Below are 12,676 nucleotides of genomic sequence, written 5' to 3' on the forward strand. Positions count from 1 at the left end.
AATAAAATAATACTTTCCCATCAATAAGACCAACAAAGTTAGAATTTCTTGTTAAATTAAAGTAAAATAATACTTCATTTTTTCTTTGCATTTAACTCAGTATTCAGAGAGTCAGGAACAAAAATGTTTCCTTATGCATCAATGGTAATTTTCCTAAAACCTACAAAATCATGATCCTTTATTAGCTGATTTTGTTTTTTTTATCTCCATTATCAATCAAGTACAAAAAAGTCCACTGTAAATCCTTAAAGTGAAACCATCTCAGTCTACATTACAAATATTCTTCTGGCACACTTGGAATGCTCACTGACAGAAAAACGCATCTGCCTAATTCCAATAAACTTTCAATAATTAGGCAATTATAAATCACTGTAACTTTTAAGAAACCAAAAATTAGATTACCCAATGACAGTAGAAGACCTTAGTGGACAGAAATTAACTATATCTAAATAACAAACAAGCTTTTCAAACACAAAGTCCCAGAAGCAATTTGTTTAGTAAAAAGAAGACTGGGGAAGAGAGTGGTATTCTAAAAATAAGAGAAAACATCTAGGCCAATGATTCCCAAGGTGGGTGCCACTGCCCCCTGGTGGATGCTGCAGTGATCCAGGGAGGAAGTGATGGCCACAGGTGCATTTATCTTTCCTATTATTTGCTATTAAAATGTTTAAAAATTAATTTCCAGGGGACTAAGTAATATTTTTTCTAGAAAGGGGGCGGTAGGCCAAAAAAGTTTGGGAACCACTGACTAGGCAATCATATTTGCCCCTATGGGAAAGTAAAAAAAAAGACCTAAGAGAAGTAGTTCAGCATAATGAAAAGATTATTTGTATAGAGCAGAAGAAATGAGTAGGAACTAGAAAGACATAAGTGATTCTAAAAATTGGAAAAAGTACATAGATTCACTGAAGTTTTTGAAAGTTTCAGAGGATTATTAGAAAGTTGCACAGAACAACTTGCACATACTTGAAAGTACTTTCTTCTTTGCCATTAGCCACTTCACATAAAGTTTCAGAGTTCATTAGTTCCACACCAATTGCTTTATTCCTTAGTGCAGAGGGAGCTGGGAAGAACAACTGTGGCAGTCAGATACTATAACTGCCATATTTTGTAATAACATCTCTTTAATTAAATAATGATTATTTTTATATAATATATAAATTGTATATATTATAAATAATAAATATACATATTTATTATTTATATGTCTATATGTAAGAACATTAATAAATAAATGAATGAATGAATCATATGATATAAATGTAAACAATAAATAAATAATAAAAGATATAAATAAATATAAATAACTAAATAGTGATATAGCTCCCTAGGGATTTTTATGAAGATCCAAAGCCTAAAATCGCTCTCTCTAAATAGAGATAAAAGAGATATTGACTCTGCTTGGTCCTAGAAAACTATTGTCCATATATTCAATAATTAATTAGCTCTAAGGATCCATGTTTCCATCACCATCACCCACATTTACTCTCAAGATATTTTGTTCCCATTTCCCCCACATTAAAATTGATTAACTTTATGGCCTAAACTTGACAAAAAGTAAATGTAGATCTAACTATCACTCTAACAATAAACAACAGTATGAAAATAATGGATTGATATACTTTATTGCCTAGAGAGTGAGAGAGAAAGGGTGAGTTGGGGTATTAAATAGTAGAAAAGGATCCTTTCAGGGTACACATTGACTTAACATTTGTTTACTAGCATCATTTTTTGTTCTATAGCATTTTTATTTCCTTTGTGAAGTATGCCCCTATTATAGTTTAATTTGTTATGTTGGAGTGTTGTTGGGTCTCAATCTCACTTTGACTTTGGGCTATGTGTTTGACATTTCTGGTCCAAAGGGCAGTGTAGTTAATGATTGTAGATAGCTGCTGAATATCGTCTCTTTCTATCATAGCTGTATGCTTTACTATAGAATTCTCAACCTCTTGAGAAAAGACTTTAGAAGAGTGGAGCCTTTGGATATAAAATAAGGCCTAGAGACAGGAGATTTTAGACATTTTTTAGCTCTACAGTCCTGGGCAGGTAACTTAACATCAGTTGACTAGATCTTACAAATCTTCTGCCTTGAAACCAATATTTAGTATTAATTCTAAGCAGAAAGTAAGGACTTAAAAGAAATTATTTGATTCAAACATATTATTTTGTAGATAAGGAAACTGAATCTAAGAGAGAAGTGAATTCCTTGACATTGTATATATATATACATATACATGGTTATTCCATATATAAACCTAAACCCAATGTTCTTTGCTTCCAATTTGTGTTCTGTGGTCTTTTTCTCTATTAGAGGGTATTCTCCATTGGCATTGCCTTTGAGAACTTCACTTCACCTACACACCACAGTGAAGCATCAGAGTAAAATTTTAGTAGAACAAAAAAAAAAAAAACGCTGTATTGTGCCTTTGCAACACCCTGATAAACCATCTCAGCAGGTGGCTAAATCAAGTTGAAGGTAACAGACAGGCCCTAAAACTCATTGGTGAGTTAGAGGGGTGTCTATCCAAGCATGTGAAGACATCATCCAGATGAAGGGGTGGTTGAGAATAATTTGTTCCAATGGCCATGAAGGTGGTGGAAGCAAACAAGCACTGTGATATTCTTAGAGCCTTAGAGATGGAAGAAGCCAAGTCATCTACTGAATTCTCAGCCATCACTAGTCTTCTTGACTTTTGTCTTGCCACTGGATTTCAATAACTCTGGAAGAGAATGAGGTCAATGACTTTGTATAACTCTACTTCAAAAAGATAAATACAGTTTTATTTGAGTCAAAAGACATCACCAATGAAGCAATTTATGTCATCTTAAGAGTATGAAAGACAAAAACTAATCAACCCAATTAAAATAATTATATGACATTATATAGGAGTTGAGAGTGTATTGATTGCTTTTGTCAGATCAGCCTATGATAAAGATCTGTAAACATTCTTTTTAAATATTTAACCTAAATTTGGATTGCCAGAGTTCTGGGCTTAAATTTTGCCTCTGACATGTATGTCTGAACCTCATTTTCCTCATATGTAAAATGAAAATATCCTTAGTATCTATCTCATAGGATTATTATGAGACATCAAATGGTGCAATTTATAGAAAGTGACTTTTATCCCTTTAAAATATAATGCAAATTTTAACAATTGTTTCCACTATTTTTCAGATTTAAAAAAATGACTTTAAATTTGTAGGCAATCAAGGAGCTCAGAATCTAGGAACTTTGTCCCTTTATGATTATCCAGGATGCTGAGAAATTTATTAAAAATCAAAAAAAGGACAATTTCTAGTTGACTTATTGTTGATATTGATTAAGAGCAATACTGTTTCTTTATATGCCTTGGTGACTGCTGAGGTATACCTAAGATATGCACATAAAAACTCATACCATTTGTTGAATCTTAGCTTAGATCATGATTTTCTTTTAAAAGAAAACATTAAGTATTGGGGAAAAAATGGAAAATTCTTGGCAACACAGTATAATTTTTAAAATTTCTCAGATATTAAGTTCAAGATTTTCTATTAGAAAGTATGTCTGATACAGTTAAGAAAATAGGTTTTTGAATTCAGGAGTATCACTATTAAATATATGGATTTTACCTTTACAATCAATTATTTTAGAGTTAATTTAGAACATTTCATTAACAGTATGCTCATTCTATCCTAAAAGAAGAGTCACCTCATTATATTTTTAAACTATGATAACACTGTAGAAAATCATTGAGTTTTTTAAAGTACTCAAACATAATAAGGATTTATGCATGATTATTAACCTGAAGGTGAAAAGAACTCTGAGTTATCATAGCCATGCTGAGGAGACTAGTATGTTTCCTGTTCCATATTCTATTTAACATTTCATTGTTCCAATTGCACATCAAACTCAACAACTGAAATTACAGCAGCAGCAGCATCAGTGCACTCTTTTGCTAACTTTTTGTTTTTTGATGATGATACCACTATAATTCTGGTAATATCACCTCAAAATCCTGGAAATTTTATTTTAACTCTTGACTGAGCCACTCAGTCAAGAGTTAAAATAAAATTTCTCAGGCACTGTAAAAGCTATTTTATTCTATTTGCCTCAGTTTTCTCAGCTTGTAAATGAGTTGGAGAAGTTGGGGCAGGAAGAGTCAAAACTATTGAAAAAATTGAATAATGAGAATCTTCCTCTGAAACAGACAGTGGTGTGGTAAATAAGTCTAATCTAAAAACCAGGAAGAATTGCATTCATGACTGACCACTAATAAATGCTAAATGTGTGATCCTGGGTAAGTCACTTAGCCTTTCCTTACTCTAGGCAACTCTCAAAAACTACAAGTAAAAGAAACCTTTTTTGCTATTGTATGTTTCTTTTAATCATTCTCTACTAAAAAGACATAAAAGTCCAATTCATATGCTCCTGTTTCCTTAATCCTCTCTCTTTATCCCTATTGATTGAATTGCCCACAACCAAAGAAAAACTAAACAAACAAATATTTCCTGGCTTAAACCAGCTCACAAGTCTAATGGGAAAGACCAGATGCAAACAATGGTGTAGGAAAAAAATATGATAAATTAGAGCTTATCAGTAGAGACAGAGTTTTAAGGAGCTTGAAGGTCATCTTGGAGAAGAGAGGATTCTGGCTGGAACTTAAAGAAAGTCAGGGAATTCAAAAGGCAAGATGAGAAGGGAGAGAGCTTTTCTTGGAGTTTAGGCATTGAAAATGTCCAGATGAAGTGTCTTATTTGAAGAAGAGCAAGGAAGTCAATATCACTGAATTGGAGAGCATATGATGGAAGAGAGTATGGTTTAAGAAGACTATAAATGGATCCAGGGACAAGGTTATGAATGGTTTTTAATGTCAAACAGAAAATGTTTCCTTTTTCATATGATCCATATGAAAGTCTGGAGGTTTAGAGAAAGGTTAGGGTTGGACAAATAGATCTGAGAATTATCAACATAGAGATAATAAAAAATGGGGGAGTTGATGAAATCATCTAGCGAATTAGTAAAGAGGGAAAATGGGACACCCAGTGTACCTGTATCAAAATCCGAGAAAAGACCTTAAGAAGTAGTCAGAAAAGTAGGAAAACTATGAAAAGGTATCATGAGAACCTAGAGAGATGAGAGTTTGAAGAGGAAAGAGTGTCAGTCTTCAATTAGATCAAGAAGAATGAGGATTTGGAAAAGGTCAATAGGTTTCATTATAGAGAAATGATTGGAAGCTTTAAAAAGGGTAGTTTTGGTTGAATAATGAGTCCAGAATCCAGACTGATTTTAGAGTGAAAGGAAGGGAACTGGAGGCATCAATTATACATTGAATTGCAAAATTTTAAGTGACAAGAAGGAGGAGAGGAGAGGCTTGGGAGTATACTTTCTGGGGATGAATGGTTCAAGTGAATATTTTTTGAAGATAGGAAAGCCATGAACATGTCTGAGGGACAAACCGAAGTTCTCTATTTTAAATTTAGTATACTCTCCAACACGTAGGCAACATGTCAATACAAAATAAGAAAGAATTCAGGCTTCTAGTTTTTGTGAACAGACATGATAAAAATGCTAGCAAATTGCAATGAAATTCAGTGGAAGTCAAGGAGGGCAAAAAGGAGAGTTTATAAAATCAGAACAGTGATCAGTAGAAAGGGAAGAAATAATTTTTCATTTAATTACTTAACATTTTTTGCCATTATAGGGGAGAATTGCCTCTAGCTTTTTGTTGGTTCACTAGATCCCTCTCTAATGAGCTATAGGCATCAGGATCAATTTATGTGTAGGCCAGGTTTCCCATTTTTAATTCTAGGGTCACAAACATGCCCAGCCCTGGGAAAAATTATGAAGGAAGTAATATTTGTCTTAGGGAGCTTTGAGACTCCTCTCATGTGACTTTCTCCCTAGTGACTGTTTTCTCTTTTTCCTTTAGGGTACAATGCTTCCCTCTTCTCCATTAATGCCTGCTTTCAAAAAAAATAATGATAATACCTCTTCTTTATCTGATTCACAGAGAGGCTTTATTATCTGTTAAAGGAATTTAAAACATATTTGATCTATTGGGAGCAAGTATTTGAGCAGATAGGTGGGGAGACTGGTAATTTGTACAGTATCTTGCTCTACATTTGGATTCTAGTTAATCAGACTGTATTTCTAGGCCTGGCCATCATAATATAGGATTAATACTGCTTTTTTTTTTCTTTGCCCCATGTTTGCTTGGGGCAACCTGTCAGTTGCCCTGGTTGGAATGTTGACTGTGGCATGAGCCACAGGGCAAGTACCAACTGCCAGTTGGACCCAGGGAATATGAAACCCTGGAGACCCTAGGCTGGGTTCTGTTCCTATCCCTACTTCTCTTCTGACCTTCACTTCTACCCCTTGGGGATCCAGGGTGGTTGGGAGGAGGAATGTGTGATTTAGTTTCCTAGGCTAGGCAGGTTTAGGAGAACTTTGCTGACCCAATAGGAACATCAATTAGATATACCTGTTAAGAGGTTGCTCTATATTACCATCAAAAGATCATTTGTTTCTGTCCCAGGGCTGATTCCTTGGGACAGCTGAAGATCATAGCAAGGAAATTCATCAACATCCTGAACTTAGATCAGGAAGGCAGTACTAGACTAGATTCATAGGTTTCCTAACCCACTTTCCAATCCCTTTTCCCTAATCAACTTTTTCAAATAAAACCTTAGTTTAACTTTTGAACTAGTGACTCCTACCTTCATCTTAGATCTAAGTGGACTGCTGTTCGAGATTCTAGGAGGGAGGGAGAGTAACTCCAATACTGTTTGACAGGAAGCATCACACTTCCCTTCCTGTCTAATCTCAATATCAACCAATAGGAGTTACTTCCTCAGTCAGGTTAGAGGCTGAAGGGAAATCTTCTTAAAAGGGTTTTGTCCTTACCAAGGGAAATTACATTATTCCCTTGGCTGGTTTAGGCACTGAGAACTTCTCATTCCTATATCCAGTACCATAAGTAAACAGCTTGTGTATAAGCCACATTAGCTTCCTGACTGCTTACAGCTTTACCAACCTCCATAACAGATCCACCTTTATACCCTCATTACACCATCCATCTTAAAATTTTATGTCCTTAATTCTTATAAAAAACATTTTGAAGGACTCAGAGAAAAACCATCACTACAAGAGAGAAAGACTTAGAGAACACAAGTCCATTCTTGGGTAGAGTTATCCAATGCCACAATATAGTTGAGTTTCAATATCAGAAAAGGATTTGAATTCAGTTCCTCTAGTCACTAAGACAGTGATTTGTTGTGTTGACTCTACCATGTTCATCTTTTGATGTATTTGTTTTGTTTTGAATCACATATATTTTTGTACATAAAGAATAGTGTTATAAATGGTTTATAACTACATGAACTTAGAAGGTTTTTTTCTCCATTTACTTTCACAAGTGCTATTTGTTTTTGTCAATGACATATTGACTTATATGAAAATTCATTTTGAGATTCTCAGTGAGAATACTGCTAATTTTTCCAGAATTATGATATTCTGTAGGAATATAAAGAAAGTAACCTTGAACTTGTGTATGTCTACCCGCCTCATATGTGTTTCTTGTAGACAACATATGGTAGGATTTTGGTTTCTGATTCACTCTGCTATTTGCTTCCTTTTTATGAGCGAGTTCATCCCATTCTCATTCAGACTTACAATTATCAGTTGAGCATTTGCTGACATTTTTGTATCCTCCCCTAGACCCACCCCTTCTTCTTACACTATTTTCTTTTAAACCAGTGGTTTGCTTTGAGCTGGTATCCCTTATCCCCTCCCTTGATTGACTTCCCTTTCTGCACCCTCCCTTGTTATTCCCCTCTTTTTGTTTTTTAAATGTCTAATGAATTCTCTCCCCCTTCTTCTCCCCTCCCTTTTTTGACCTCCCCACTCCCCTATTCCCTTTGGTTTATCCCTTCTGACTTTCTCAGTAGGGTTAGATAGAGTTTTTTATCTGAATGGATAATAAAGCTACTCTTCCCTCTGGGTTGATTACACTGAGAGTAAGGTTTGATTATTACCTCTTAATGCTCTCTTCCTCTCCTTCTTATAATAGTATTTATCCCCTCCCCTTCCCATGCCCTCTTTGTGTGTAATAGAATATCCTATTTTTCTTATTTACTCAGAATTTTCTTGGTGTCCCCTTCTATTCCCCACCTCTTTCCCACCCCACCCCCATGTCATCTTAGACCATTTAGTATCCTGTCCTCTCCCTATGAATTATTCTTCTGGTTGCTATAATAGTGAATATTATAATAGTGAATAGAGTTCACTCCAGAGAATTATACATAGCATTTCTCCACATAGTAATACAGATAATTAGATCTTATTTAAGCCCTTAAAGAGTCAAATTTAAAAAATTATGAGTTTTCTTTCTTTTCCTTCTGTTTCTTATTTACCTTTTCATGTTTCTCTTGATTTTTGTGGTTGGGTATCAAACTTTCCATTTAGTCCTGGTCTCTTTTGTGCAAATACTTGGAAATCTTCTATCTTGTTGTATGTCCATTCTTTCCCCTGGAAGTATATAGTCAGTTTTGATGGGTAGTTGATCCGTGGCTGAAGACCCAGGTCTCTTGCCTTTCTGAATATCGTATTACAAGCCTTGCGGTCTTTTAGCATGGAGGCTGCCAGATCCTGTGTGATCCTGATTGGTGCTCCTTGATATTTGAATTGTCTCTTTCTGGCTTCTTGTAAGATTTTTTTCTTTTACTTGAAAGCTCTTGAATTTGGCTATTATATTCCTAGGTGTTGACTTTTCTGGGTCCAGTGAGGAGGGTGATCTATGGATCCTTTCAATGTCTATATTGCCCTCTTGTTGTAGGACTTCAGGGCAATTTTGCTGAATAATTTCTTTAAGTATGGAGTCCAAGTTTCTATTAATTTCTGCTTTTTCTGGAAGACCAATGATTCTCAAATTGTCTCTTTTAGACTGGTTTTCTTGGTCTGTCACTTTTTCATTGAGATATTTCATGTTTCCTTCTATTTTATCAGTCTTTTGACTTTGTTTTATTTGTTCTTGTTGTCTTGAGAGATCATTGGCTTCTAATTGCTCAATTCTAGCCTTTAGGGACTGGTTTTCCTTTTTAATCTGGTCATTTCTGGTCTTCAGTTGACTTGCCTCACTTTCCAATTGTCAAATTCTGCCTTTTAAGCTGTTATTTTCTTGCCAGATCTCTTCCATCTTCCTCAACATCTCATTTTTGAACTCTTCAATAGCTTGTGACCAGTTTTCATTGTTTTGGGAAGGTTTGGATACTTGTTTGTCCTCCTATGTTGTCTGAATTTTCTCTGTGTAAAAGTTGTTGAGTGTTCCAGAGTTTTGCTTGATAATCTTTTTCTTCTCGCGTTCTTGGCTTGCCATTGTTAGCCCCGCCCCTTTTCAGCTTTGTCTTCACTCTCAGGGTCTGCCTGCACTTTCTAAGCTCCCGAGGGCTCTGATCTCCTTGTCCTTGGGGTCAAGCCTTCCGGTAGTCCCCGGTCTGCCCCTCTGCCCGAGGCTCCTTCAGCTGTCTCAGGGGCTGCTTCCACAGAAGCGCTCCCATCTGCACCTGGTCCCCACTCGAGGTCCAAGCCTGAGCTTGAGATCTTTATCTGCGCCCAGGGCAATGCCTTCACCAGCGCAGACGCTCAGGAAAGTCCCTGCTTTCAAGATCTTTGTACATGCCTAGGGCAATGTTTTCACCCGCCTAGATGCTCGGGAAAGTCTGTGTGCTCCCCCCAGCCACTTGGGGTCCCACGTCTGGCAGCTCACAGGTACAAGCCCTGGGGCTGCTAGTGATTTACTGGTTGCCCCACTCCTGTTTTCACTCTTGTGCATTGGCCTTGGAGCTGTGCATGGTGTGTGTGGGGGGGGGTGGAGGGGTTTCTTCCTCTCAGGTTTTAGTGAGAGCTGTTTCACCCCTTTATAGTGTGGAAATGCCCCAATTCCATGTACCTTCAATGCTGAGCCCTGTTGTGGGGTTCCTTCGTTCGTCTGGATTCAATTTTATGTCCCCTTGAGGTGGGTAAATTTCCATGACAGTTCCATGCAAGAAGTTAATTTAATCTGGATTTCAAAGGGAAAAAAAGGCCAAAATCCAACAAATTTCCCTACAGAAGGCAGCTTGATCATAAAAAGAAGGAATAATAAACATGCAAATATAAATATAAATAGGAAAATAAAAATAAGATGCAAAAGAAATGTCTGGCAATATATACCTTCTTGGATTTAAGTGTAGATTTTCTCTTTTTCCAATTACAAATTCATTATAGGCATGAATTTATAGATGTATACACATATTTTGCTTTTTAGAAATACAAGTGTAATGAAAAAAGAATGAGTCCTATCAGTGTTTTACTTTTCTTATTAATGATTATATATTTCTCTTCAATTTTTATGAACAAAGTGATCATTCTGTATTAAGAAAAATCATTACACAACTGGAAATCGATAGTTTTCTGTTCTTTCCTCTTCCCATTCAGCTAAACATTAATAGGGTAAGAAAAGTTACCTCATATATAATATCAAATCAAGGCCTTGTACAATGAATAATAATAACACCAATTCCACTGATAAAGAATATTTTTCAAGGTGAACAGCCAGACTGTAATCTACCCCAGGGAATACTCCTACCTAAGAACTTTATATCTGAGAAGGGTATATTGAAAAAGAATTATGATAAATACCTCTACTGTGGGTTGAGCAATTGTGTTGCCATTTGTACCATCTGTACTTATATAAACTCAAAGGTTAATCAAATTGAGAGCTTTGCTTCATCTCCTGGTGGGATTAGAGAGGAATTTCTTTCCACGTTCATATTTTGGCCAAGTAGACTTTGTGCAAAATGAAAGTGAGAAAAGCCACATGGTTCAGAATTATGAGCCAAGAGTGAGAGGAAAATGGCATTTCATAGTAAGCCCTGGAGGCCACTTCTTGTTGAACTAGCAGAACTAGCTCCAGATACAAAGGCCTCTGACAGTTACTATAATCTATAGTGTCCTCAGGAAACGTTATAAGTACCACTAGTATAAATGAACCCAGGGGTAGGGGTAGGAGGAAAATATTGAATTCAAATTCACCCTAAAGAGTGTCCTACAAAAATTAATGTTAAACATTCAGCTCAAAACTGAAATAGACCTAACCCCTTAATATTGTTCCTAATCACATATAATTCAAGACCACTGTTAATACAATGGACTTTTAAAAAGCAATGTATTTTTTAATTACAAAAATTACAGATTATTCCTACTTTATAAGAGGTCTCATAAAACAGTATGACAATTAAGAAAAACTAATCCTGTGACCACATCTGAAAGTGTGTACTGCTCCTCATCTCTCTATTTTTAAATGATCATAGCTTTCAGGTATCCCACTGATTCTAAGATTATCTTTCCTTGACCTATTTTTCAAGACAGTCATTTTTCCAGAAAGGTGTATTAGATTTTCTTCCTTTTTTCACTTTTAAAAAATGTTATCTTATTGTTTCCTGACACATGGATTCATTAGCTTATGTTTGTTCAATTTTATTTTTTAGGAAGTTATTTTCTTCCTTGAGTTCTTGTTTCCTTTTCTATTTGGTCAACCCTACTCCCTTATTTAGTTGTTCTTTTTTAACTCCAATTCCAGTTTTTGCCTCTATTCTCTAAGGAGTTATTTTCTTCAATGTATTTTGGACCTCCCTTTCCTTCCTATTTTAATTTTTAGGTAGTCAATTTAGGGAATGAATTTTCTCCCATCTGTTGAATTTTTCTGTCAGTTCTTTTATTTGTTTGTTTGTTTGTTTTTTTCATTTCTTTTCAAGTTCTTCCATGGGGTTCTTTTGGGGATTTTCATCCTTTCACACTTTCTTCTGTTTCATGTGTTTCCTTTTTTGCATTGCTGTCCTTTTCTGAGTTGGCATTTTTGTCTTCCTTGTTTTACTAAAGTAACTTTCTAAAGTCATCTGGTGTAGTGTGGTGTGGTGTGGTTGTTAGGGTTCAAAATGGGTGGCCTCCAGAGGAACACACGAGACAATGCAATCAAAGCAGGAGAAAGCTTTATTGCCAGTACGCACTGGGGAAACTCAGCAAAGAGAGTCCTGAGGGGGCATTCAGAATAAGGTATATATATATATATATATGTTTCTGGGATATAGGTGCCTTTGTCTTAGGGTCAGCTAATAGCTAGACAGAGGGAGTAGGGGTGCTTCCAGGTGCCACAGGATATGATTCTTAATCTTCAAGGCTGTTCTGTCTAGGAATCTTCAAGGCTGTTTCATCTAGGGGCCCTGGGGCTTCCAGCCAGGAGTTGTCCCTGGGACTGTGAGTCAGAGAGATAACTGCCCTGCTTGAGCCGGGCATGACGTTATCCAAAAAATCCCCTGCTTAATTGCTAAGTTTAGCTTTTTGGCTATAATATTCTTATAAGCTATAATATTTCTATAAGCTTTTTTGTCTATAACATTCCTCCCTTTTTTGTTTTGCTTACTGAGGAATCTTCCTCAGGGCCAAAGAATAAGTCCAACATGGTGTGTATGTGTGCGTGTGTGTGTGTGTGTGTGTGTGTGTGTGTGTATGTTGTCTTTTGCTCATTTTTCTAATTATTTATTCCCAGTTATCTTACCTGTCTTTTGAGTTCTTCTCTGTTACCAAGGGAGAGAGTATACTACTGTAAGCTTAGAGAATACTTTTCCCTCACATAAAACTGGCTGCCTTTGTTTCCAATGG

Source organism: Gracilinanus agilis, chromosome 1, assembly GCF_016433145.1.
Source record: "Gracilinanus agilis isolate LMUSP501 chromosome 1, AgileGrace, whole genome shotgun sequence".
Taxonomy (NCBI): Eukaryota; Metazoa; Chordata; class Mammalia; order Didelphimorphia; family Didelphidae; genus Gracilinanus; species Gracilinanus agilis.